Source organism: Equus caballus, chromosome 1, assembly GCF_041296265.1.
Source record: "Equus caballus isolate H_3958 breed thoroughbred chromosome 1, TB-T2T, whole genome shotgun sequence".
Classification (NCBI taxonomy): Eukaryota; Metazoa; Chordata; class Mammalia; order Perissodactyla; family Equidae; genus Equus; species Equus caballus.
In genome coordinates, this window is record NC_091684.1 from 82,300,877 (window position 1) to 82,327,175 (window position 26,299).

The following is a 26,299-nucleotide window of genomic DNA, read 5'->3' on the forward strand; positions in this document are numbered from 1 at the left end:
AGGTATTAAGTTCTATTTATAAATGAGATTGGGATACCTTAGCGAAGTAAAACTTTGAGTCCTTACAAATCAATCATGTGTTCTTATGGTTATGGGTCCAACAAAGCAAAGGCCTGGAGGCATTGAAAACTCTATGCAAGTTAATGCAACTACAAATAGCATAGTTTGTTGGTGGAAGGATTTGAGCAGTATTAAAATAAAGATCCATAAGCAAAATCAGGAGCAAGATTATAAGTAATTTGGTACTAATTCCTATTGCCCAGAGGTCCTCAAAATATTTTATCATAAGTTACATACCTGTACTAGGAAATTTCCTGTTTTTTAATACAAATATATGTAAATAGATATGCTAGTATTTTCTTCTGATATGCTGATTTTCCCTAAGTGCTCCCTAAGGTATATACCTCCATTCCACTTCTGGATCACAACTGTGGATAACGAGGAGCTAGTGGAAAGGTAAACTAAGCACTGTACTTCTACATCCAGACTTGCATTTCAGAAGCAATGATTTAAACAAGAGTGGAGAATGGCTTAAGAGGAAACAGAGGGCAAAGACCAGAGGGAGAGAAGAACCTATACTCAGGTGGTAAGAGTGGGCAGGAGTTGGCAAACTATGACTCATAAGCCAAAAATGTCCAGCCCCATTTTTCACAGCCTGCAAACTAAGAATAGGTTTTACATTTTTAAACGGTTGGGGGGAAAAAGCAAAGGAACATTTTGTGACACATGAAAATTATATACAATTCCAATTTCAGTGTGCATAAAATTTTATTAGACTACAACCATGCTGATTTGATTATGTATTGTCTACAGCTACTTTCACACCACAGAAACAGGCAGAGTTGAGTACTTGCAAGAGACTGTATGTGGCACTCTCACTGCTGTGCATTGCTGCTTGGCACACTACACATCACAGGGATGCACTTATAACTTCACGGCATTTTGAGTGCCTGGCCGCCATATTAAGTCATTTTATTTTACTTTTATTATTACCAGTGTACATTGTGTCAAAACAAGAAAAGTGGACTTTGTTTTTTTGTTTGTTTTTAAAACATTAAAATATTTTATTTATTAAAGATTCAGAAGACCTTTATGTTCTCTCTCATCTTAAAAATATTGTTGAGACCGGGGCTGGCCCCGTGGCCGAGTGGTTGGGTTCGCGCGCTCCGCTGCAGGCGGCCCAGTGTTTCGTTGGTTCAAATCCTGCGTGCGGACATGGCTCTGCTCATCAGACCACGCTGAGGCAGCGTCCCACATGCCACAACTAGAAGGACCCACAACGAAGAATATACAACAATGTACCAGGGGGCTTTGGGGAGAAAAAGGAAAAAAATAAAATCTTAAAAAAATATGTATATTGTTGAGACCAACCAACTTATTTAATATACTTTATTTTTTTTAATCTGGCTTTAACGTTTTGTGAGATAGGAATTCAAAGGCCTAGATCAAAATTCGGTTTCTTTTCTTCTTTTTTGTTAAATATATTTTGTGACTGTTTCCCAGTTTCTCAATTGTATTTCTTTCTTTTTTCATTGCAATGAAAAGTGGACTTTGAATGTCACATTTTTAAGGAACAGTAGAGTATGTAGTATTTTCTTGTCAAATTAGATGGCAAAGCATTGTGTTTATTATGGAATGATGTCATAGCTGTGCTAAAAAGAACACCATATAGGTTGACATTACCAGAGTAAGCATTCAACAACTGTATTTCCAACTCACGGGAAAGTACTAGTCTGAAAAATGTGATCATTTAAAACAGAATATCTCATCACAGCAGAATTTCTTCACAAAAATTAAAAATGAAAATAAGGTTGCATTTCTGAGTGTCTCATTTCATAGTCAAGCAAGGAAACCACTTACTAATGGTGAGTTAATTAAATCTTATTTGATAAAAATAGCTAAAGAAATGTGTCCAGAGAAAATAAACCTGTTTATGACTATTAGCCTCTTGATGAGAAGAGTTGCTCACAGAATTGAGGACACTGGAAGCAATATCAATAGTTAATTAAAAAATAAGGCAAATGATCAAGTTGTTTTCCTTGCTCTTGATGAGTCAAAAGATGTTAACAATACTGTTCAGTTGTTATTGTTTCTTCAGAATGTCAATATTAAGTTTGAAGTAACTAGAGAATTCATTCCAATAACCAGTCTCTGTGGAAATACAGGAGAGAATATTCTCAAACAGGTTGAGAAAACACTAATTCAGTACCAACTGAAGTGGAATCTGCTAGGATGTGTTACAACTGATGATAATGTAAACATACGTACAGCAGAAAAAGCCTTAGTGGGACAAATTTATAAAGACTATGAAAAGGTAAGCTGTCTAAAGCCTATGGTGATTCACTGTACTACTCATCAATAAGCACTTTACAGAAAAATTTTGAATCTATCATGATTGATAATTGAACCAGCAATGGCAATGGTAAACTTCATTCGCTCTCACAGACATAACCATGGTCACTTCCATGAATTACAGTCAGAACTAGAAGTTGAATCTCTTCACTTGCCTTTCCACACAGTATTGCAATGGCTTAGCAATGATAAAATTTTGTGATTCTTTGAGCTCAAGGCTGAAACTGAATTGTTTCTGAATGAGAATATCCCTTAACATCTATTATACCAAATACTGAACAGGTTTGGAAATTAGCTCTTCCTGAAAATATAATAATGTCTCTTAACAAATTCAACCCAAAATTACAGAGTAGAATGGCACTTGCACAAATTTTATAATATGAGAGTCATTTCAATAACTGATATTATTAGAATCACAACTAATGTCAAGCAGCACATTCAATGCTGTCAAAAGTTTAAGCAAGAATTGGGATCTCCACTAACCAATTTGCAGTGGATATATTTTCTGAGCTCAAACTACATTTTCAGTGGCATTTTGTGGACCTCAATGCAAATCATATGATATTTCCATATTTCAAAATCCATTTAACTGCCCAGTTAAAGAGATTCCACCTAACCTCCAGTTGGAAGTGATTAATCTGCAACATAATGACAAGCTATAAGGCAAATGTCAAGAGAAGAATTTGAAAGACTTCTACAAATGGCTTACAAATGAGGAATATGCTGATAAATTAAAATCATATATTGTGGACTGATATCAGTAATTGACAGTACCTATCTGCATGAAAACATTTCCAAGGATGAAATATGTAAAAGCTCATTACAGTTTGACATTAACAGATGAAGATTTGCAATAGATTTTGATGATATTTGGAAAAACTAACAAAGATTCTCAATTAAGCAAAATGTTATCCACCCCAAAAGAATTTCATTTTTCTCATTACTAGACCCGCATTACAAAACACAACACTCAATCATTATACCATTTTGAATTTGATCAACAAAAAAATTGGTGGAAATTTATTCACTCTCTTGTTCAATAAGCACCTACATAATACTCTTGATTTTATCTCTTGGCCCACAAAGCCTAAAATATTTGCTGTCTGGCTCCTTACAAAAAAATGGCCGCTAATTCCTGGAAAGAACTGATCCTACAAAATAACACATTAAGAGATTTTGGTCCCACATCCACGGCACAAAAAGAAAACTGAGGAAACTGCCTCCCAGGGTATCTTTACGAGCAACCTAGTAAATGCAGGTGCTATTTGCAAAGACTGGGAAGCATGAGAAAGAGGTTGGGAAGAAACAAGAGTTACATAAGGTCTTGGACAAGTTGTACTTGAAGTGTCTGCAGAACAGGTAGACAGAGATCTCCAGTAAGCAACTAGATGTGTGGTCCTGAATCTCAGGAGAGAAGCCCAAGATGAAGGTGAGGACAGGGGAGTCACTGGCATTTTGGTGGTAACTGAAACCAGTAGTGAATCAGATGGCTCCCAAGGAAAGAAACTGAGGAGGTGAAAGAAACTGAGGAGGTAAAAGTACAAGTACCGGATGTGAGGGAACTCTGCACAGGAGCCAGGAAGAAAAACAGGCCATAAAAATGAAAAAAAAAATTATCTGAAAGGTAAAAATAAAACTAGCAACCTACAGGGAGTGACATCTGCCTGATGGTGGAGTGAGCTCTTCCCTTAGACTCTCCCCACTAAGATACAAGAAAAAAGACATTCATACACTAAGAAAGGACAATCACACAATACAAAAGACACCTGAGAGACCCACAGAGCCATATGTCTGAAGGTCTGAAGTCCATATGTCTGGACTCCCTGGGAAGAAGTGGAAGGAGGCAAGGGGAACTCCTCTCCTTCCCCAACAGCAACCCAGAGTGCAGGATCCCAGGCACACGGCTATGAGAAAAGAGGGGGGAAGGTTGGCCCTTAGCAGGAATGCATTCGCTCTCCAAGTTCCCTCACAGCTGGTGGGAAAACCCCACAAAGAGGAGGCTAAGTATTGCAGGGGTGTCTTCATCAACTCAGCACCCCAGAACAGCAGATAGCAAGGGCAGAGAGAGAAGGTCCCCAGGATCATGCACACAAAAGAAAGCACCCCTCCCCCTGCCCACTGGTTCAGCTCAGCCAGCCAGCAAGAGCACCCCACAAATGTTCAAAAAGTAGCAGCTACAGAAGCCAGGGATTGTAGCAGGCTCAGAATACACAGCTCCTGACCAGCAGCCCCCAGTGGCATCAGGTGGAATCTGCAACCAATACTATCACTATGCGAAGGCACAAATCTGTGCCATCAAATACTATGAGGAAATATATTAATATTGCAGAGCAGAAGGAAAATGACAAGCACCCAAAAATCAAAAGCAGTCCTAAGAGGGAAATTCATAGCAATACAAGCCCACCTTAACAAACAAGAAAAATCTCATATAAGCAATCTTAAACTATACATAACTCAATTGGAAAAGGACAAACAAAACTCAAAGTTGGCAGAAGGAGGGAAATAGTAAAAGCTAGAGCAGAAATTAATGAAACTGAAACAAACAAAAAAAAAACAGTAGAAAGGATTAATGAAACTAAGAGCCGGTTCTTTGAAAAGATAAATAAAAATTGACAAACCCTTAGGCAGACTCACTAAGAAAAAAAGAGATGGCTCAAATAAATAAACTGAAAGGGGAGAAATTAAAACAGATACCACAGAAATACAAAGCATTATAAAAGAATACTATGAAAAACTATATACCAACAAATGGGACAATCTAGAAGAAATGGAAAATTCTTCAACTCATCCAACCTCCCAAAACTGAATCAAGAAGAAATAGAGAATGTGAATAGACCAATCACCAGCAAGGAGATCAAAACAGTAATCAAAAAATAAAAGTCCAGGACCAGATGACTTCCCTGGTGAATTCTACCAAACATTCAAAGAAGTCTTAATACCTATCCTTCTCAAACTCTTCCAAATGACTGAAGAGGAGGGGAAGCTTCCTAACTCATTCTACAAAACCAACATCACCCTGATACCAAAACCAGACAAGGACAACACAAAAAAAGAAAATTACAGGCCAATATCACTGATGGAAAAATCCTCAATAAAATACTAGCAAATCAAATACAATACATTAAAAGGATCATACAGCATGATCAAGTGGGATTTATTCCAGGGATGCAGGGATGGTTCATCATCCACAAATCAATCAATGTGATACACCACATTAACAAAATGTAGAATAAAAATCACATGATCATCTCAATAGATGCAAGGAAGGCATTTGACAAGATACAGCATCATTTATGACAAAAAAAAAAGAACTCTGAATAAAATGGGTACAGAAGGAAAGTACCCCAACATAATAAAGACCATATGACAAACCCACAGCTAATATCATTCTCAATGGAGAGAACTTGAAAGCTATCCCTCTAAAAACAGGAACCAGACAAGGATGCCCACTTTCACCACTCTTATCTAACATAGTATTGGAAATCCTAGCCAGAGCAATCAGGCAAGAAAAAGAAATAAAAGTGATTCAAATGGGAAAGGAAGAAGTGAAACTGTCACAATTTGCAGATGACATGATATTATATAGAGAAAACCCTAAAAAGTCCATCGGAAAACTATAATAATCAACAACTACAGCAAAGCTGCAGGGTACAAAATCAACTTACAAAAAATATCAGTCACATTTCAATAATCTAATAACGAACTAACAGAAAGAGAACTCAAGAATATAATCCCATTTACAGTCACAACAAAAAGAATAAAATATCTAGGAATAAATGTAACAAAGGAGGTGAAAGACCTATACAGTGAAAACTATAAGACATTGAAAGAAATTGATGATGACATGAAGAAACAGAAAGATATTCTACGCTTACAGATTGGAAGAATCAACATTGTTAAAATGTCCATAATACCTAAAGCAATCTAGAGAGTCAATGCAATCCCAATCAGAATCCCAATGACATTCTTCACAGAAATAGAACAAAGAATCCTAAAATTCATAAGGGGCAACAAAAGACTCTGAATAGTTAAAGCAATCCTGAGAAAAAAGAACAAAGCTGCAGGCCCCAAATCCCTGACTTAAAAATATATTACAAAGCTACAGTAATCAAAACAGCAGGGTACTGACACAAAAACAAACACACAGATTAATGGAATGGAACTGAAAGCCCAGAAATAAAACTACACATCCATGGACAAGTAATCTTCAGCAAAGGAGCCAAGAACATACAATGGAGAAAGGAAAGTCTCTTCAATCAATGGTGTTGGGAAAACTGAACAGCCACATGCAAAAGAATGAAAGTAAACTATTATCTTTTGGCATACACAAAAATTAACTCAAAATGGATCAAATACAATAAGGTAAGACCTGAAACCATAAAACTCCTAGAAGAAAATATAGGCAATACACTCTGTGACATCAGACTTAGAAGAGTCTTTTCAAATACCATGACTATCTGGGCAAGGGAAACAAAAGAAAAAATTAAAAAATAGGACTTCATCAAACTAAAGAGCTTCTGCAAGGCAAGAAAACTAGGAACAAAGTGAAAAGCAACTCAACAACTGGGAGAAAATATTTGCAAATCACATATCTGACAAGGATTTAATTGCTAAAATATAGAAAGAACTCACACAACTCAACAACAAAAAAACAAACAACCTGATCAAAAACTGGGCAGAGGATATGAACAGGCATTTTTCCAATGAAGACATACAGATGGGCAACAGGCACATGAAAAGATGTTCAACATCTATAGTCATCAGGGAAATGCAAAAAGAAAACAAAGAAACTATATTGAGATACCACCTTACACCCCTTAGAATGGCTATAATCACCAAGATAAAAAATAACAAAGGTTGGAGAGGATGTGCAGAAAAGGGAACCCTCATACACCACTGGTGTGAATGCAAACTGGTGCAGCCACTATGGAAAACAGTGTGGAGATTTCTCAAAAAGTTAAAAATTGAAATACCATACAACCCAGCTATCCCACTACTGGGCATTTATCCAAAGAACCTGAAACCTGCAATTGAAAGAGACTTATGCATCCCTATGTTCATTGCTGCATTATTCACAATAGTCAAGACAAGTAAGCAATTCAAGTGCCCATTGACTGATGATTGGGTAAAGAAGATATAGTACAAATCTATACAATGAAATACTACTCAGCCATAAAAAAGACAAAATTACCCCATTTGCAACAACATGGATGGACCTTAAGGGTATTATGTACACTAAATAAGGCAGAGAGAGAAAGACAGACACCGTATGATTTCACTCATATGTGGCAGATAAACAAACACATGGACAAAGAGAACGGATTAGTGGTTAGCAGAGGGGAAGGGAGCTGAGGGAGTGGGCATAAAGAGTAAAGGGACATATTTATATCATCACTGACAAATAATAATGTACAACTGAAATTTCACAATGTTATAAACTATTATTGATGTGGATTAAGGCTGCCCCAGCTAGAGAAGCCCAAGGTGACCTGGCCTACATGCCAAACTATATGACCCAGTGGACTTTTTTTTATGGTATGAATTAGGACTGCCCCAGGGAGAGAAGCCCAGGGCATCCTCACCTATGTGCCGATCTATATGGCCAGATTCGTATCTAAAGTTATATGACCACACAATAACCAGACCCCATCTGCACTGAAATCATTTAATGACTTTTTACATCATCTTTTCTTTTTTCCAGTAAAAATAAGTCACGTACCCATGCCTTATAAAATTAGCCCTAACCCTCAACTCAGGGCACAGAAGCTCTGATTGCCCATGGGTCCTGTCCCCATGCTATTCCACACTATTCTCTAAATAAAAGAGCACTACTGCCAGATCTTGAGAGTCCAAGAAATCTTTCTTTCGACTCCTCGGCTCACCGACCCCGCATCATTTCGATCTCTGTAAAAAACACATTAGCAACCTCCATTAAACATATAGTTCTTCACTTATGGAAAATGAATAGAAAATGAAGCAGAAGAGATTTTTTTTAAAAAACAAGGGCATAATGGTAAGAACTCAGATAATCAAAACAATTGAACATGAATAAAACAAAATCACAGCAAGAAATGGAAGAAAATCGGCTTTTAATTCCAAATAGCATTCTTACATATTTGAGAAGAAAACTGCTAAGAACTGAATTCAATCACAAGGGGCCATCAGAGACAAGAAATAATTCTCAAAAATTAAAAAACTTGACTACTGAACTGTGAAAACCAAAATCAAAACTCTCAACTGAAGGCCTGAAAGAAAATGGATGGACATAAATGAAAAACTGTGCAAGTCTCCTAGAATGTAGAATAAAAGACAGACTGCCCAGTACACACGGGAGGTCGGAGCCTTCTTTCCTAAGCACATAAAAAAAGTAACAGTCTTCCAGCTTATTAGCCACCACAAAAGGAGAAACTGACTTGCCCTCTATCTGCTGGGTGACACCTACTCAATAGACCATAACAGCCTGTCTGTCAAAGTATTCAGGAAATACACAATCTAGATCATGAAAAGGACAATGACTACCCCGATTTAAGAGGAACAAGAATCCTGAGAAAAGAAGTAAATAATAAGGTTCTAGTAAATTAAAGGAACAGATGGAAAAAAAATTAATCATGAAGGAAATAAGATATTTTCACTGAATTGAAAGCCTGAGTTTTCACATTGAAAGAAACATACTAAAAGAGATCAGAATTAATTAAAAAAAAAAAAACTTTGGTTTCGGCTCTGACATATAAAGAGCTTGGAAGTCATCATTTCCATCCTTATAACAGCAAACAGCTAGACAAATTGAAAATCAAAGACTTTTCTTTCTTGAACTCAACAGAGAAACGAGTCACAAGGCAAACTGCCATCCTGAAAGCTGGAGAGACAGGCATATCCAGAGAGTCACAGCCAAGATCTGCTTACTTGGAGCAGAAGCTGCCAGAGACATAAACTGGTAGGAACACTGAAGTGGTAATTTTGAAAATTGCTGGAGGCTAAGCAGGGAGAAGGCTCAGAGTAAAACACTCCTAGTCACAGCAGTCTTAGGGGGTTCACACGTTCACGGGTGTCAACGAAAATAATCCATAACCAATCTATAAATGAAAATTTGGGTGAGTTTATTCTGAGCTTAAATCTGAGGATTATAACCCGGGGCCTTTCTTCCCGAAGGAAGAAAGGGCACCAAAGAAGTGGGGTGCACAGACTGGTTATATACCCCCAGAGAGGATGTTTCACATAGGATTGAAATGTCCCTTTTACAATAGTCACGAGACTGCTCTGTCCGCACAGCAATTGATGGAAATAGCAGGTAGGTCTTCTGTCTCAGTGAACACAGCAGGGTGGCAGTCTGTTGTCTCCAGCTGAGTGGTCACAGGTGAGCTGGGTGGTCAAAGGTGAGTGCAGCAATCAGTTCCTAGCCTAAGGAAAAATGCTTATCCCTAAGGAAATGCTAATGTGGGGGGAAGTTGCACCTTTATCTCAAGGGCCTTTGTTCTGGCCATAGGAAATGTCTAAGCAGATATGCAATGCGTGCTCAATAGCCACAGTCAGGCCCTTTTGGAAAAAACAAAGTCAGGCTGAATTAGGTTTATACCAAATGGCTTCCTCATATACTCCAATATCCTATTGCTTGCCATTTTTATTTGTCATGGGCTTTCCCTTAGGAACCTCACCAGGTTTTCATGGAGAACCGAAAAGATCCCCTCTTAGACATGGCAAGAGGAAGGGAACAGTAACCATTGTGGAAATAGGTTCACAGTTCATAACAAAGGCCTACTCTCTGAAATCTAGTCCCAGCAGGAGGAAGGGAATTCCCCACTCCACCCATCTTCAGCCTTCCTGTCTCACTTAAGGTGGGGTGAAGGGATATTTAATAAAGGTCAAGATTTCAAGGAAAGAGAGTAGGAACTCTCAGCCAAGGGAGGGAGAGGGTGGGAGGGGAGAGAAGGGCACTATACCACAAAGAAACACTAGTGAAAAATCACAGCCCAGGGACACATTTTTAGTCTCAGTAGACTGAGATTTGATCAAGAGATTATAGAATATTTCCCTCCTCCACACTTTACCACCACACCAACATGAGTACCAGCTAAATGAGCTGCAAGACACAGGCTCTCACTGAGGCAGAGTTCTTAAAGAATCTCAAAGTCAAGAGAGGAAACAAAAATAAGGACACCAGAGGAAACTGAAGTCTCTGGAACCTACAGCTACAACAAACGTTAAACACAGCCCATCTCCTAGCCGGAATAACATAAGTCCTCACACTAAAGGCCTATTTACCTATATTCTTTATTTACCTCAGTTCCCTTTACCAGATACTTCTCCACCTTTCAACAAAAAACTACAAGGTCTACCAATAAGCAACAAAAAAAATACACTGAAGAAAAAGGAATCAGAACCAGATTTAGCTATGACATAGATGTTGGCATTATCATACAGAGAATTTAAAATAACTATGTTTAGTATGTTAAGGATTCTTCATAGCAATCTTGTCAGAGGCAAATGGTATTTTTAAACACATAAAAAAAACTCCATTGAGTACATGACAATTTAAAATTTTATTATTACCGAAGAAATTCCCGTGTTAAAAACAAGGGACATAGAGGGGAAAGGTGTTTGCAACATAAATAGAGAAAAAGGATTACTATCGAAATTACATAAAGGATTCTTACAAGATTATAAAGGATAGAAAAAAATGGGCAAATACATAAACAAGGCAATCCACAGGAGAACGGTAACATATCACAGTTGCTCAGTGATTCACTGGTAAACAGCAGCCCAGCCACAGGAGGTATTTAATGACGGAAATAGAAAGTCACTGTGTCAGCAGCAGGCTTGCAGGTCTCAGGATCTTGGACTCAACCCTGCCGACTGCTGGAAGCCAATGAAGTGGGAGAAACATTAACCAATGAACATATTAGACAAAGTACTGAAAACAAACTTGATATGCTAGAAAACAGATGATACAGACTAGTACAAAGAAGAGAAAATGAAGCTATGCTGGGCTACAAGGATGAGTGAGAAAAGACAGGTTAAAGAAATACTAAGAATTTAAAAGAAGAACGGGATGACTAACTAGATGGACAGGAGAACTGAGATAGGGAGTGGTTTAGTATCTGCTTTTTACCATTTGGATGACTGGATAAGCAGTGTTAACATTAGACAGAGAATAAAGAAACATGAGTACTTTCATTTTGGATCTGTTATGTTGAGATGCTTTTGGACAAGTTACACACAGGGGACCAGCACCAAGGAGCGCTGGAAAGACAGACCTGGAGTCCCACAGGTGTTCCCCACATATAAGCACAGAGAGGATGGAATCTGTGAGGGACAAGAGTAACCAGAAGCAGAGGGACCAGGATAGGCACCTAAGGATAAAATTTTTAAGGGCAAAAAGATGATGAAAATACCACAAAATAGAACATCCAGACAAAGGCACAAGCCAGTGGGGTGATGTCAGAGAAAACAACAGGAGACTCTCAGGAGAGAATGGTCAACAGTGTCGGTGAGGCAGTAGACACCAGACAAAGAGCCATAATTTGATTATATTTAGGTCACTGTGACCTTTACCAAGAGATTAAGGCAAGAGGAAAGGAAGAAGCAAGAATGGTCTGAAATGTGAAATATAATTATGGACAAGAATGCCACAGAGTATAACTCGGAACAGTCTATGCTACCTGGTAAACACAGCCTAATGAAAAAAATTATTTCCTGAAATAATCAGTAAAGGAGGTACATTTGATTCCTTCCTCCAAATACTCTCTGTTTTATCTCTGGATCAAGCAGGAACATCACGAAGTGTTCTAGGGTAGTGCTGTCCAATTTGGTAGCCACTAGTCACATGTGACAACTAAGCACTTAAAACGTTGATATGTGACTTAGGAACTACATTTCAATTATCTTAAACTAAATGTCCACATATGGCTAGTGGTTAATGTACTGGACAGCATACAATACTGGACCACGATATTTTGGTTGTCTGAAAACCTATATTCACCGAGCTCTCCCTTAGCTCTAGAGTCTTCTGCTCCCACTGAAGAACAGCCCAACGAAAGAGGCTGCATTTCTTTCAGGGAAGTTATTGGAAGTTGTACACTTCATCATCCACACAGAGAACAAGAAAGGAACTGTTTTAGACTTCAATGCTGGGAAGTCTTCATGCCCCATTAACAAGCAATATGGTTTCTCTTTACGGAAAATGTAAATCATATAACAGAGGTCTGCATTTTACCATGACTATTGGAAAGATCAGTAACAAATTTGCAGCTCAACTTTGTTAACTCTGTAAGATCATAAAACTTGTACATATCTATATATTACACGCCATCCTGTCATTGATCTACTACTATATATTTTCCATGTTGATTTGTACCTATTTCTATATTTCCACGCTAATCTACTAACCCTTAAAAACCTTATACAAGGTATTATAAATAAACTTAAGAATAACAAACTCACCTGGGATCTGTTCATTCTCTGCTGGTTTTGGAAAAGTATGGAGAAGTGTAAAGGTAGAGCTGGGGAAGAAGGAAGCAGGAAGGAAGTCAGGAGAATCTGGCCTGCCTTGCAGTTCCTGGATCCACCCTAACACACTCGACAGAGGCGGGAGTTTGAACAATATGGAGACATATCAACGACCAGGTCATGTTGAGCTTAGACAAGCAATTTTTCACTGGGTGAAAGTAAACATATGCCTGCCATGGATTTTATTAATAATTTATGTCTCTCTCTGGCTGAAGCACAAAAATACTTAAAATACAACTGATGCGGGGTTGGTGAGCCGAGGAGTCGAAAGAAAGATTTCTTGGACTCTCAAGATCTGGCAGTGGCACTCTTTTATTTAGAGAATAGTATGGAATAGCATGGGGACAGGACCCATGGGCAGTCAGAGCTGCTGCATGGGGACAGGACCGACGGGCAGGAGGAGGTACTGCTTGCATGGGGAGCTGCTGCTGCCGCTTCTGCTGCAAACATGGGTGGAGAGTAAGGCTAAATTTAAGGCATAGGTATGTGAGTTATCTCTGCAAGACAAAGGAAAGAATATGTAAAAAAAAGTTAAAATGGTATCAGTGCCGGTATGGTCCAGCCATTGGGCGGTCCCACAACTTTTAGATAAGAATCAAACTGGATTGAGTAAATGGCAGAAGTCACCGCTTAAATATTATCCTCAGCTAAAGACAAAAGAGGATTTGGGGGGGGGGGAGGGGTGTCAGTTACATGAGGTTGCCAGACAGTGAACAACTTAAGTCCTTGCCTTCCCCATTAAGAGTTTCCAGAGATAAGGCCATCCCACCTTCTTCCTGGCACAGAGAGGGAGGCATCTTTACAGATGGAGGTTTCCCTTACAAATGTAAATGTTTCCCAACAAAGGGCAAGCAACTCCGCTCCTCGCTCCTCGAGCCTGCTTCTCATCTGCAGTTTTAAAATTAACCAGCCTAAAATCCTCATCACAACCAATTTATACATTACAGGATGCTTATATAGAAACACTGTTTTCTTTAAACTGATGTGGCTGGAAATACTGAGACAAGGTTGGTTATCTGTTTTCCTACTAACGTAATACTGGAAATATTGTTGAAATTGAACAACTCACAGAAACTCTGAAAAAGAGAATGAGTGCTTTCATAGGAGTTTTAAAAAAATATCTGTCCTAACTTGACTGCCATTTCATAACTTTTTGATAAGAAACTTGTTTTCACTGTGCAGAGGAGACATCTTCGGAATCAAGAAACTCTCATGTCTTGATCAGTAACAAAGGAGTGACCCACAACAATTCATTTACCCTCTCAGGCTCCACATGTTTTATCTTTCAAACGAGGCAGAAATAAACCTTGTAAACCCCTCCTGCACTACCATCATGTGCTTCTAAGTTCAGAGTAAGAGAATAAAAATATCTGGATACTAAATATATGGACGCACCTCATATACAAGGTCAGGATCTGGAAAATGGGAGTGGAGAACAAAAGAAATGTGGGCTGGTTGAAGAGCTAAATAAAACTTTCTCAGCTGTGGTGATCCTGCCCCCAAGCTAAGCACCCACAGAGAAGCGGCATTTCCTGCGCAGCCTGCCCCTCACTCACCGCTCAAGACAGCACACGTCTCTGGTCCTGACCTTCCACAGTCACAAAGCTGTGATACGTTCAGATGTGACATCTGAACACATGCTTATTTAGGGCAAGGGGATCAAAAACTGCTTCTGGCCTTGGAAATCTAGAATCTTTTCCTTTGGGGGTCTCTTCCACTTTTGCTCTGAGCGCTGGTGAGAGGTCTCAGGGGTGTTTTCTTCCGGGTGGATTTCTAGTTCGTGCAATTCCTTCCCTCTTTATCTCCCCCGAACTGCTTTGCTCCAAGGGAAATGGAACTCGGGCCAAGAGGACAAAATCATTTAGTTGGAATCTTCATATAGGGCCCCGAATTTGACTCTCTAGGCGGTTGCTCCCCAGGGTAGACCCCCTATAGGCTCAAAGCAGGACCACCGGGCGTACACTCTGGGAAGGCTGGGAGGAGCCCATACTCTCAATTACGGACTCTGAATACAAGGCTCCTCAAAGTCGCTAGGAAGCTACCTGTGCCACTCAGGGGCTGTGAAGGACCCAACGCTGGCTTCGGGCAGTGTCCTATTAGCAGCAACAGGAGATCTGGAACAAATTGACCTTCAATCCAACTCCCCTGTCTACTGGCTAGGTGACCTTGGGTAAATCATTCCCTTCAAACCTGTTTTATTTGCTAAAACAGATGGTTGTGAAAATCCAACGAGATACCACAAGAAAACAGCTGCTTAGTTGTTAACCACAGACCGGGCTCAACGCTGCGCAAATGCTGTCGTTCGGCGCGCAGAGAAGCCGGGCAAGAGCCGGGTCTCCCGCAGGGAGCGGTCACCGGGCGCGCTGGCCCGGGGCCGCAGGGGCAAGGCGTCGGGCTGCGCTCTCTCCGCAGGCGGCCTGCTCCCCCCGCGCCCCGGCCCAGAGCAGCCCCTGACCCGCACCGGGCCCTCGACCGCACTCCACGCACCCTCGCAGCCCTCACGGCCCGCTCTGGGGCGCACCTCCACAGCCAGACCCGAACAAACCACGACCACCGCCCCGGCACAGCCAGGAAGTAAGGAGCCGGCCTCCCGGCGCACAGGCGCCTGAGGGGCGGGGGCGCCGCGCGCGCAACTTCCCATCAGCCCCTGCGGCGCAGGGCCGACGCGGGGAGACGGCGGACTCCACTGGAGACCCGCGCCGCGACCGCGCCTCCTCAAGCGCAGATTTGCGAGACGAGCTGGCAAGTAGAGACAGACGTTGGGAATGAAAGACCCCGGACTCAGCTTCTCCCAGGATAGGAAAATAATGATGAATGTTTCATTATCATACTTTTTACAAGACTAGCCTTCAAGAGTTACAGTAATTACAGTACTATACGAAAATTTTAGGAAAATTAGAAAATACACACAAACCAGAAGAAACAACGGACACAGCTTCACCTCTCGCTCCCTGAGATTTATGTGCCTAACCATTATATGCACAACCTTCTGGTAGTTTGCAGAAATGTGATCACATATGCATAATTTTACCACCATCCTTGCAGAAAACATTTTCTTGTAAAATATCACCAATTATTTTTTCCCAAAGATAGGAGAAGTAAAGTTCCATTCACAATAGCATCAAAAATTGTACAAAATACTTATTCGAATTAATAAAAGAAGAAAACCTATAAAGAAAATGACATTTTGTGGTGTATATTTAAAAGATTTGAACAGGTAGAGATTTCTATTACTTTCCCAGAAAGAAAATTCAATCTTTAACAATATTCCAAACAGAATATCAACAACTTTCTGTGCCTGTTTTGCTTTTTATTTTGTATTGTCTTACTCAACAGAACACCATAATGTTACTCTAAGAGGAAAAAACAAAAATTACTGTTTAAAAAAACGGTAATGCTTAATATGTATTAAAAGTATTATATTGTTATACTTTTTTTAAGTTTGGAATTAGCACCAAAGACAAGAATATTTAAGAATTTATTACATGGATTAGCAGGAAAAGAATTGAGTATTCAATTAATCATATTGGACAAAGAGACACTTGAAATTAAATGAGCTTATATACCAGTTCACACATTACACTAAATATATTTCAAATATGAAATCAAGATTAAAATTTTATATGTAAAGTATTATATTCTTCTCACAATTTTTTTTTTTAACAATGTATTTCCTAGCTCTGGCCACTCAAAGAGCCTAGATGCAATTGTTTAAAAGAAACAGACCCAAAATGGACTTACTTGTGCTAAGCCCTTGTCACCAAACTAAGAGCTAATACCTAATCTAATTACAGTTTCAACCTTCTCTAGGAATGTAATCTTAACCAGTCAGTATGGAATTTGTGGTCAGCACCAGTGAAATAATCTACCAAATTAAATTGACTCTTTAGTCCTCCGAAGGAAGGGGACCTTGTCTGAAACAATCCTTTTTTCTGTTTATGACTTCCTTGTCTCACCCCCGTCCCTGCCATTAGAAACCTCTTTCTGTAGCTCTTTGGTGCTCCTTTCTATTTGCTAGAGGGGATGCTGTCCAATTCATGAATCATTGAATAAAGCCAATTATATCCTCAAATTTGCTCAGCTGAATTTTAGGTGGTTTTTAACACAATGATCCCCCAGTAGCAATGAGCATAGTTAGTACTCAGAAATTATCCATGAATAGTAGACAGTGATCTTTGGAAAAGTGATTGATTGCAAATCTGGCCAAGAAAAATACAGATGAAAATGGGAACACATGCTAGAGAACAAAAATCACTTACAGATCAATGGGGTAAAATACACATAGGAGCAATCTTGAGGAGGCAGACGTTAGCAACATTATGGAGTCAATTAAAACACCTAAAAGAATAATTTTTTTATATGGAAGGAGGAAAACTTCCACTTCTGAGACAATAGAGTAGATGTACTTTTCCCTATTCCACTTCCTAAGTACAACTAAAACCCTGGACATTATATATAAAACAAATATAAGAAGACTCTGAAAGATGGAGAGAAGACAAAATAGCTAGGGACCTCAGGATCCAAGGAACAAAATAGTGATCAGGTCACTGGGTTTCCTTTTTGCCTCATATATTCCAAATTCGGAGCTAAAGGAAGTGACAACCTGGAAGTGCCAAGGGCTGCAGACAGCAAATGCCCCCAAACAAGCCTGCTTTCTGTAACCAGTGGACAAGGAAAGGGGCAGCCTAGCAAGACAGAAAGCTTTTAATCAATAATCACTATGCTCCAGACAAATATCACAGAAAAAATTGTGGCCCCAGTCCCACCCACAATAGTAAAGACTAAGCAGGAAGCCTAGACTTCCACCCTCACCAGCCTGTAATGATATGCCTCAATCCCCGCATCCTCCACTAGAGGGTATCAGACAGGCCAAGAAGGGAACTGAGACATTTGTCTCCATCCAGTAGTGATGAGGCTATCCCTACCAGGAAGTCAGTGGACACCATGTGGGGAGCCAGAACTCCCACCCTCCCTCTGGAGTAACAAAAATCTCCCAACTCAGGTTTCAAAGAAGGATGACTGGGAAACCTAGATTTCCACCTCGACCTGTCAATAGACAGGCAGTGTCTCCCAATTCCCCTGCTGAAGCACTATCAGTGAAAGCCAGCTAAAAACAGAAGATTTAAATAAGATCCAGAGTCTCCTAAGATAATATGAAAATATCCAGGTTCCAACCAAAATTCATTCATAACAAGAAACAGGAAAAACTCAAACTGAATGCAAAAATACAATCAATAGATGCCAAGATAACAGGATGTTAGAATTATCTGACAAAGACTTTAAAGCAGCCATGATGATGAAAATGCTTCAACACGCAATTACAAACACACTTGAACAAAATAAAAAACTGAAGAATCTAAGGAAAGAAACAGAAGATACAAAGAATCAGCAAGTAGAAATTTTAGAAGTAAAAAATATAATAACTAAAATTAAAAACTGGATGAGCTAAAAAAAAAAAAAAATGGAGAGGACAAAGGAAACAATAGTGAACTGCAAGAGAAAACAATAGAAATTACCCAACTTAAAAGACAGAGAGAAAGTAGACTGAAAAAAGAGCCTCAGCAACCTGACAGACTACGTTTAAAAATTTAGCCTTCATGTTCTCAGAGTCACAGAAGAAGAGGAAAAAGAGAGTAGCAAAGGAAAAGGACTTGAACAAATAATAGCTAAAAGCTCTCCAAATTTGGCAAAAGACAAACATTCAAGAAAATGAGTAAACCCCAAATAGGATAAATCTGAAGAAATCTACATTAAGACACATCATAATCAAACTTTTGAAAACTAAAAATTTAAAAAATTCTTGAAAACAGCAAGAGAGCAATGACATGTTACTTATGGGGAAAATTAATTTGAATGACAGTGGTTTTCTCATTAGAAACCATAGAGACCAGAAAGAAATGGCACAAAAGTGCTGAAAGAAAAGGAATGCCAAACCCAAATCCTATATCCAGCCAATATATCCTTCAGTACTGAAGGGGAAATAAAGACATTCTCAGCGGCTGGCCAAGTGGCACAACAGTTAAGTTTGCGTGCCCTGCTTCGGCGGCTGGGGTTCGCTGGTTTGGATCCTGGGTGTGGACTTGCACACTGCTTATCAAGCCATGCTGTGGCAGGAGTTCCACATATCAAATAGAGAACGATGGGCACAGATGTTAGCTCAGGGCCAATCTTCCTTAGCAAAAGGAGGAGGATTGGCAATGAATGTTAGCTGAGGGCTAATCTTCTTCTTCAGAAAAAAAAAGACATTCTCAGATGAAGGATAGCTAAGAAAATTTATCACCCTCAGAACTTCCCTGATAAATAGCTAGAAGAAATTCTTTAAACAGAAAGGAAATGATTAAGCAAGGGATCTTGGAACAAGTAAACAAAAATATGAGTAAGAACAATAGACTTTCCTTCTCTTGAGTTTTCTAAGTTATATTTCACAGTTAAAGCACAAATTATAATGTTATCTGATGTGATTCTGAATGTATATACAGGAAACATTTGAGGCAATTACAAGCAGAAGAGGGAAAAGAAATATAAAGGGAGATAAGTTTTCTATTCTTCACTCAAGTCAATAAAATGAGGACACAGTTAATAAGTTATATATGTATAATATAATACATAGAACAACCACTAAAATAGCTATACAAAGAGATACACGCAAACGCCCTGTAGATACATCAAAATGGAATTCTAAAAAAGTCCAAGAAATACACAGAAAGCAGGTGACAAAAACAAAGAAAGAAAATGAACAAATATAAAACACAAACTAAAATGGCAGATTTAAACCTTAATATATCAATAATTATACTAAATCTAGGTGGTCTAAATATGCCAACTAAAAGCCAAACATTGGCAGAGTGGATTTTTAAAACATGACTCAACTATATACTGTCTAGAAGAAATTTATTTCAGATGCGACGATATAGGCAGGTTGAAAGTAAAAGAATGGAAAAAATATATTATGCAAACACTAACTTTTTGATTCGATGTAAAAAAAAAAAAGCAAGAGTAGCTATATAAATATCAGATAAGGTAGACTTTTGAACAAAGAAAATTACCAACACTGAGAAGAACATTATATAATGATAAAAGGGTTACTCCACCAAGAAGACATAGCAGTCCTAAATGTGTATGTACTAAACAACAGAGCCACATAATATGTGAAGCAAAAACTGACAGAAGTGCAAGGACAGACAAATCTACAATTATAGTTAGAGACATCAACACACCTCTCTCAACAACTGATACAATAACTAGACAGATAATCAGCAAGCATATAAAATAACTCAACAACAGCATCAACCAACAAGACCTAACTGACATTTATAAAACACTTCACCCAACAACAGCAAATACACATTATTTTCAAGTACCCATGGAAAATGTACTAAGATAGACCATCTCTGGGCCATAAAACAAACTTCAACAAATTTAATAGAATTGAAATCATATAGAGTATGTTCTCCAACCATAATGTAACCAAACTAAAAATCAACAGAGAACGATAACAGGAAATTTTCCCAACCTTTGTAAACTCAACACATTTGTAAAATAAATCTATGAGTCAAAGAGGAATCTCAGCAGGAATTTTTGAAAACATTAAACTGAATGAAAGTGAAAATAAAACATCAAAATTTGTGAGATACCAACTAAACTAGTGCTAGGAAGGAAATATATAACGCTAAATGCATATATTAGAAAAGAGGAAAATTCTCAAATCAATAAGTTCCCACCTCAAAAACCTAGAAAAAAAGAACAAACTAAATCTTAAACAAGCAGAAAGAGGATAATAAAGATAACAAATATTAGAGCAGAAATCAATGAAATTGAAAGCAGAAAAATAAAGGAAATCAATGAAACAAAGAGCTGCTTCTTAGAAAAGAGCAATGAAATTGACAAACCTCTAGCAAAAATGCCAAAGGAAAAGAGAGGGAAGACTCAAACTACTAATATTAGGAATGAAACAAAGGATAACAAGACAGAACATGCAGACCTCAAAAGGTAAGTAAGAATATCATAAACACCTCTACACAAGTAAACATGACAACCAATGGACTAATTCCTAAAAAAACCCCACAAATATCACAACTCGCCCAGTATGAAATAGATCATTTGAATAGCTCCATAACAATTAAGGAAATTGAATTCATCATTTTAAAAACTCCGAAAAAAGAAATTTCCAGGCCCCAATGTTTTCACTGGAGAATTCTACCAAACATTTAATGGATAATTAACACCAATTCTATACAATATCTTCCAGAAAACAGAAGAGGAAGGAACACTTCCCAATTCATTTGATGAGGACAGTACTACTCTGATACCAAAACCAAAGACATTACTAAAAAACAAAACTACAGACCAAGACCAATATTCCTCATGAATATTGGTGCAAAATTCCTTAGCAAAATATAAGCAAATATAGTTCAGCAGTAAGTAAAGAAGATTATACATCATAATCAAGTGGGGTTTATTTCAGGAATGCAAGTCTGATTCAATATTCAAAAATCAATCAGTATAATCCACCATATTAACAGACTAAGTAAGAAACATCATATGATCCTACCAGTTGATGCAAAAAAAAATTCAACTATTTAAGATAAAAACTCCAAAAAACACAGGAATAGAGAGGAACTTCCTCAATGTGATAAATAACATCTACAAAAACCTACAATTAACATTATACTTGATGGTCTTAGACCAATGCTTTCTTCTAAGATCAGGAAAAAGTCAAGAATCACTCTCATCACTCTTATTCAACACAGTGCGAGAAGTTCTAGCCAATGCAATAGGTAAATAAAGAAAACAAAAGGCATACAGATCAGAAAGGAAAACATTAAACTGTCCCTATTTGCAGATAACATGACTGTCTATATAGAAAATCTCATGAAATCTATTTTAAAAAGGTTGCAGGAGGGGCTGGCCCCATGGCGTAGTGGTTAAGTCCAGTGCATTCCAATTTGGTGGCCCAGGTTTGTGGGTTTGGATCCCAGGCATGGACCTACACCAGTCATCAGCCATGCTGTGGCAGCAACCCACATACAAAATAGAGGAAGACTGACACCGATGTTATCTCAGGGCTAATCTTCCTCAAGCAAAAAAAAGAGGAAGATTGGAAACAGATGTTAGCTCAGAGCAAATTTTCCTCACCAAAAGAAAAAAGAAAAAAAAAGGTTGCAGGATACAAGAGAAACATGCAAATATATCAATGGTATTTCTGTATAATAGCAACAAATACATGGACATTGTAGCCACCCCTGACGCAGGAAGGGTTAATAATCACTGGAAAATGCTTGCCAACAAACTGTGACCCGGAGGTGAGAAGGCCGGTTAGCCAATGACGGGTAAGACCTCCAGGGGGAGGCAACCTAAGCCAGGCATCGCTCGCCCAGGGGCACAGATGGAGACAGGATATCGGGAGCAGGAGGGGCCGTTGCCTAGGAGGCCTTGCATGCTCCGAGATAAAATATACGAGCACAGCAATAACATGATAATATCAAAACAGAGGCCAAGAGAGGGCTCCTTGAGAAATCACTAAGAATTCTTGGCATTTGCAAGTTACTTCATCCAGAACACCTGTGTATGTTTAACAGATGTAAGCTATGTATATATTGAAACGCTGGTTATAATAAACTCAGAGTGGCCATCAGCCCTCTCCACATCTATCCTGGTGTGTACATTGGATTGCGACACCGACAGACATCGAAACTGAAAATACAATACCAACATTCACAAAATTCAAATGCTTAGGTGTAAATCTAACAAAACATACACAGGACTTGTATCTAGAAAATTACAAAAGATTGACTAAAGAATTCAACGATCTAAACAAATGGAGAAAGAAAACATGTTCATGGATTAGAAGACTCATTACAATAAAGACGTCAATTCTCCCCAAATTGATATACAGGTTTAATGCAATTCCTATAAAAATCCCAGCCAGATCTTTTGTAGATATAGACAAGATTATTCTAAAATTTATATGGAAAGACAGAAAAGCTAAAAGACAGAAGAATCTCCTAAGGAACTAAAACATTGAAAAAGAAAAGAATGGGAGAAATCACGTTCCACAACGTATTTTATAGTTATAGTTATCAAGACAGTGTAGTATTGGCAGAAGGATAGATACAGAGATTAATATAACAAAATAGAGAACCACTAATAAGCTTAATTGATTTTTGATAATGATGCAAAATTAATTCAATGCAAGAAGAACAGCCTTTTCGACAAATGGTGCTGAACCAATTGGACACTCATAGGCCAAAAATGAACCTTGACTTATGTCTTACCACTTAAACAAAAATTAACGCAAAATAGAGCACAGATTTAATGTAAAACTACAAAAGTTTTAGGGAAGAATGCAGAAGAAAATCAAGATCTGGTAATAGGAAAAAGTTCTTAGAGTTAACACCAAAAGCACTATTCATAAATGAAAAAACTTATAAATTGAACTTCATCAAAATCAAAAACTTTTACTCTGCTAAAGACAGAAATTCACTTTCACAGGTTGAATTTTATGGTATATGTTAATTATATCCCAATAAAGCTGGAATTTAAAAAAAGCTGCTCACTGGTAGAAAATATTTGCAAACAAGATATCTGACAAAGGACTATCATGTAGAATATATAAAGAACTCTCAAAACCCAACAGTAAAAAAGTAAACAATCCAATTAGAAAATCGTCAAAAGAGATGAAAAAATATTTCACCAAACAGATACAGATACAGATGGCTGATAAGCACAAGAAAAGATATTCGCCATCATTAGCCATTAGGGAAACAGAAATCTAAACTACAATGTGATATCACTACACACCTATCAGAATAGCTAAAACAAAAAAATAATGAGAAACATAAGCCCACACAAAAACTTCTACATTAATATTCACAGCAGCATTATTGGTAATAGCCAAAAAGTAGAAATAAGTCAAATGTCCATAAAATAATGAAAGGGTAAATAAAATGTAGTACATCCATACAATGAAATATTATTCAGCCATAAAAATGAATGAAGTACTGGTATATGCTACAAAATGATTGAACCTTGAAAACATTATACCAAGTGAAAGAACGCATACACAAAAGGTCACATATTGTATATTTCCATTTATATGAAATGTCTACAATAGGCAAATCTATAGATGCAGGAAGTAAATGTGGTTGCCAGAGTAGGGGTGGGAAAGGAGGGAGTGTGAAATGACTGATGGGGGTAGACTTTCTTTTAAGGGTAATGAAAATGTTCTAAAATTAGATAGTGGCAATGATTGCATAACTCTGTGAATATACTAAAAACCACTGAATTGCTTACTTTAAAGTGGTGGGTTTTATGATATATTAATTATATCTGAATAAATTTATTTAAAAAATAAGCAATCAAAGTTTCCAACAGAAATGATGTATAACCAGTAAGTAAAAAAAATAAATCAGAGGGGCCAGCTCTATGGCTGAGTGCTTAAGTTCACGTTCTTTGCTTCAGCAGCCCAGGGTTTCACCAGTTTGGATCCTGAGGATAGACATGGCACTGCTCATCAAGCCATGCTGAGGTGCCGTCCCACATAGCACAACCAGAGGCACTCACAACTAGAATATTCAACTATGTAGTGGCGGCGGGGGGGTGCTTTGGGGAGAAGAAAAAAAGAAAAAAAAAGAAGATTGGCAACAGATGTTAGCTCAGGTGCCAACTTTTAAATAAATCAATCAATCAGAAAAAGAAAACAGTGACAACGCCAAATGTTGGTGTGGATATAGACAAAGTGGATCACTCACATATTGCCGATGGTAATGCAAAAGGATACAGCCAATCTGGAAAACAGTTTGGCAGTTTCTTTAAAACTAAATATATGCAGCCACAAAACAACCCGGTGATTGTACTCCTGGCATTTATCCCAGAGAAATTAAAAATTATGTTCACACAAAAATCTATATTCAAATGTCTATAACAACCTTATTCACAATTGCCAAAGACTGGAAAAAAACCAGATGTCCTTCAACAGGTAAATGGTTAATCTGCAGTACATCCATATCATGGAAGACTCCTCAGCAATAAAAGCAATGAACTATTGACACACAGCAACTTGGTGGATCTCCAAAGAATTTACGCTGAATGAAAAATAAAAAGGCCAATCTCAAAAAGTTTCATATTGTATGATTCCACTTATGTAACATTCTCAAGATGACAAAATTATAGAAATGGAGAAGAGATTAGAGGTTGCTAGGGTTTAAGGAAGAGCTGGGGTTGAGGAGAGAAGTGGGTGTGGCTATAAAAGAGCAACATGAGGGATCCTGGCGGTGACGGAAATGGTCTGAATCTTGACTGTACAGAGGTCAATGTCTAGCAGCGGTATTTTACTACAGTTTTTGCAAAATGGTACATTGGGGGGAACTGTGTAAAAGGTACATGGAATTTCTCTGTATTACTTCTTACAACTGCATGTTAATCTACAATTTCCTCAAAAGAAAAAAGTTAGTTTTAAAAAAAGAAGGAGGGGGGAGGTCTTACAGTAGGATGCCAGTTAATCAATGTAGATCAAATAACGGATTAGGAAAATAACCACTCTGCAAACCCCAGTATAATAACTGAACAAACATCAGTAGGTGCTAAAATGTAGATGTGAACAATTCCTGCTAAACATGATAAGCACATGGTGCCTTAATACTGCCCATAATTACCATGCAATACTACAGATCGCACACTAACTGCAGGGAGAAAACTATGCCTTAACAATGGAGTGTTCCAGTGGCTGCAACTCTGAGTGACCTAACTCATCATCACCAAGAAGGGGACAACTTGACATGATATATCTCCTGATGTGATACAATATTGAGTACATGGCACAAAACCTTTTCAACCTGAATTTAATCTACTCTTTACTTAACTTCCAGTTTACACACAACACGGGAAATAGTTTTTTTAAATTAAATGACACCTGAGAAATTAATCCATTACAGAATCTGAAACATTAGACAAGTCACTGGCCTGGACTCCTTAAAACATTGGAGCCACTCCTGATGGCCTAGTGGTTCAAGTTTGGTGCACTCACCACTTCAGTGGCCCAGGTTTGTTTCCCAGTCACACAACCACACCACCCGTCAGTCAGTTGCCATGCTGTGGTGGTGGTTCACATAAAAGAGCAAGAAGGACTTACAACTAGGATAAGCCTCATGCACTGGGGCATTGGGGAAGGGAAAAAAAGTCAATGTTAAGGGGAAAAAAATAGTGAATAGAATAGTGCTCAATTAAAATAAATAGACATAAAAATCAAAAGCAATGAATTAACCTTGATAGAATCTTGGTTCATACAATATCAGGTATAGAACATTCGTTGGACAATTGGGAAAATTTTAATTTGGGCTGAATATTAGATTACACAATATGGAATTGTTGTTAACTTTTGTATGTGTGATAATGGAATTCTGGTTATATTGGAGAATTTCCTTATTCCTAGCAGATCCTGACAGAT

The 26,299-nt window shown here is 38.2% G+C and overlaps 1 protein-coding gene across 2 annotated transcripts in view; it reads right to left on the minus strand.

Annotated features, from left to right (window-relative positions):
- The window catches only part of LOC102150917 (zinc finger protein 248), a 91,748-nt gene that overhangs the window by 14,686 nt on the left and 50,763 nt on the right, over positions 1-26,299 (minus strand). The gene's annotated exons all lie outside the window — the stretch shown is intronic.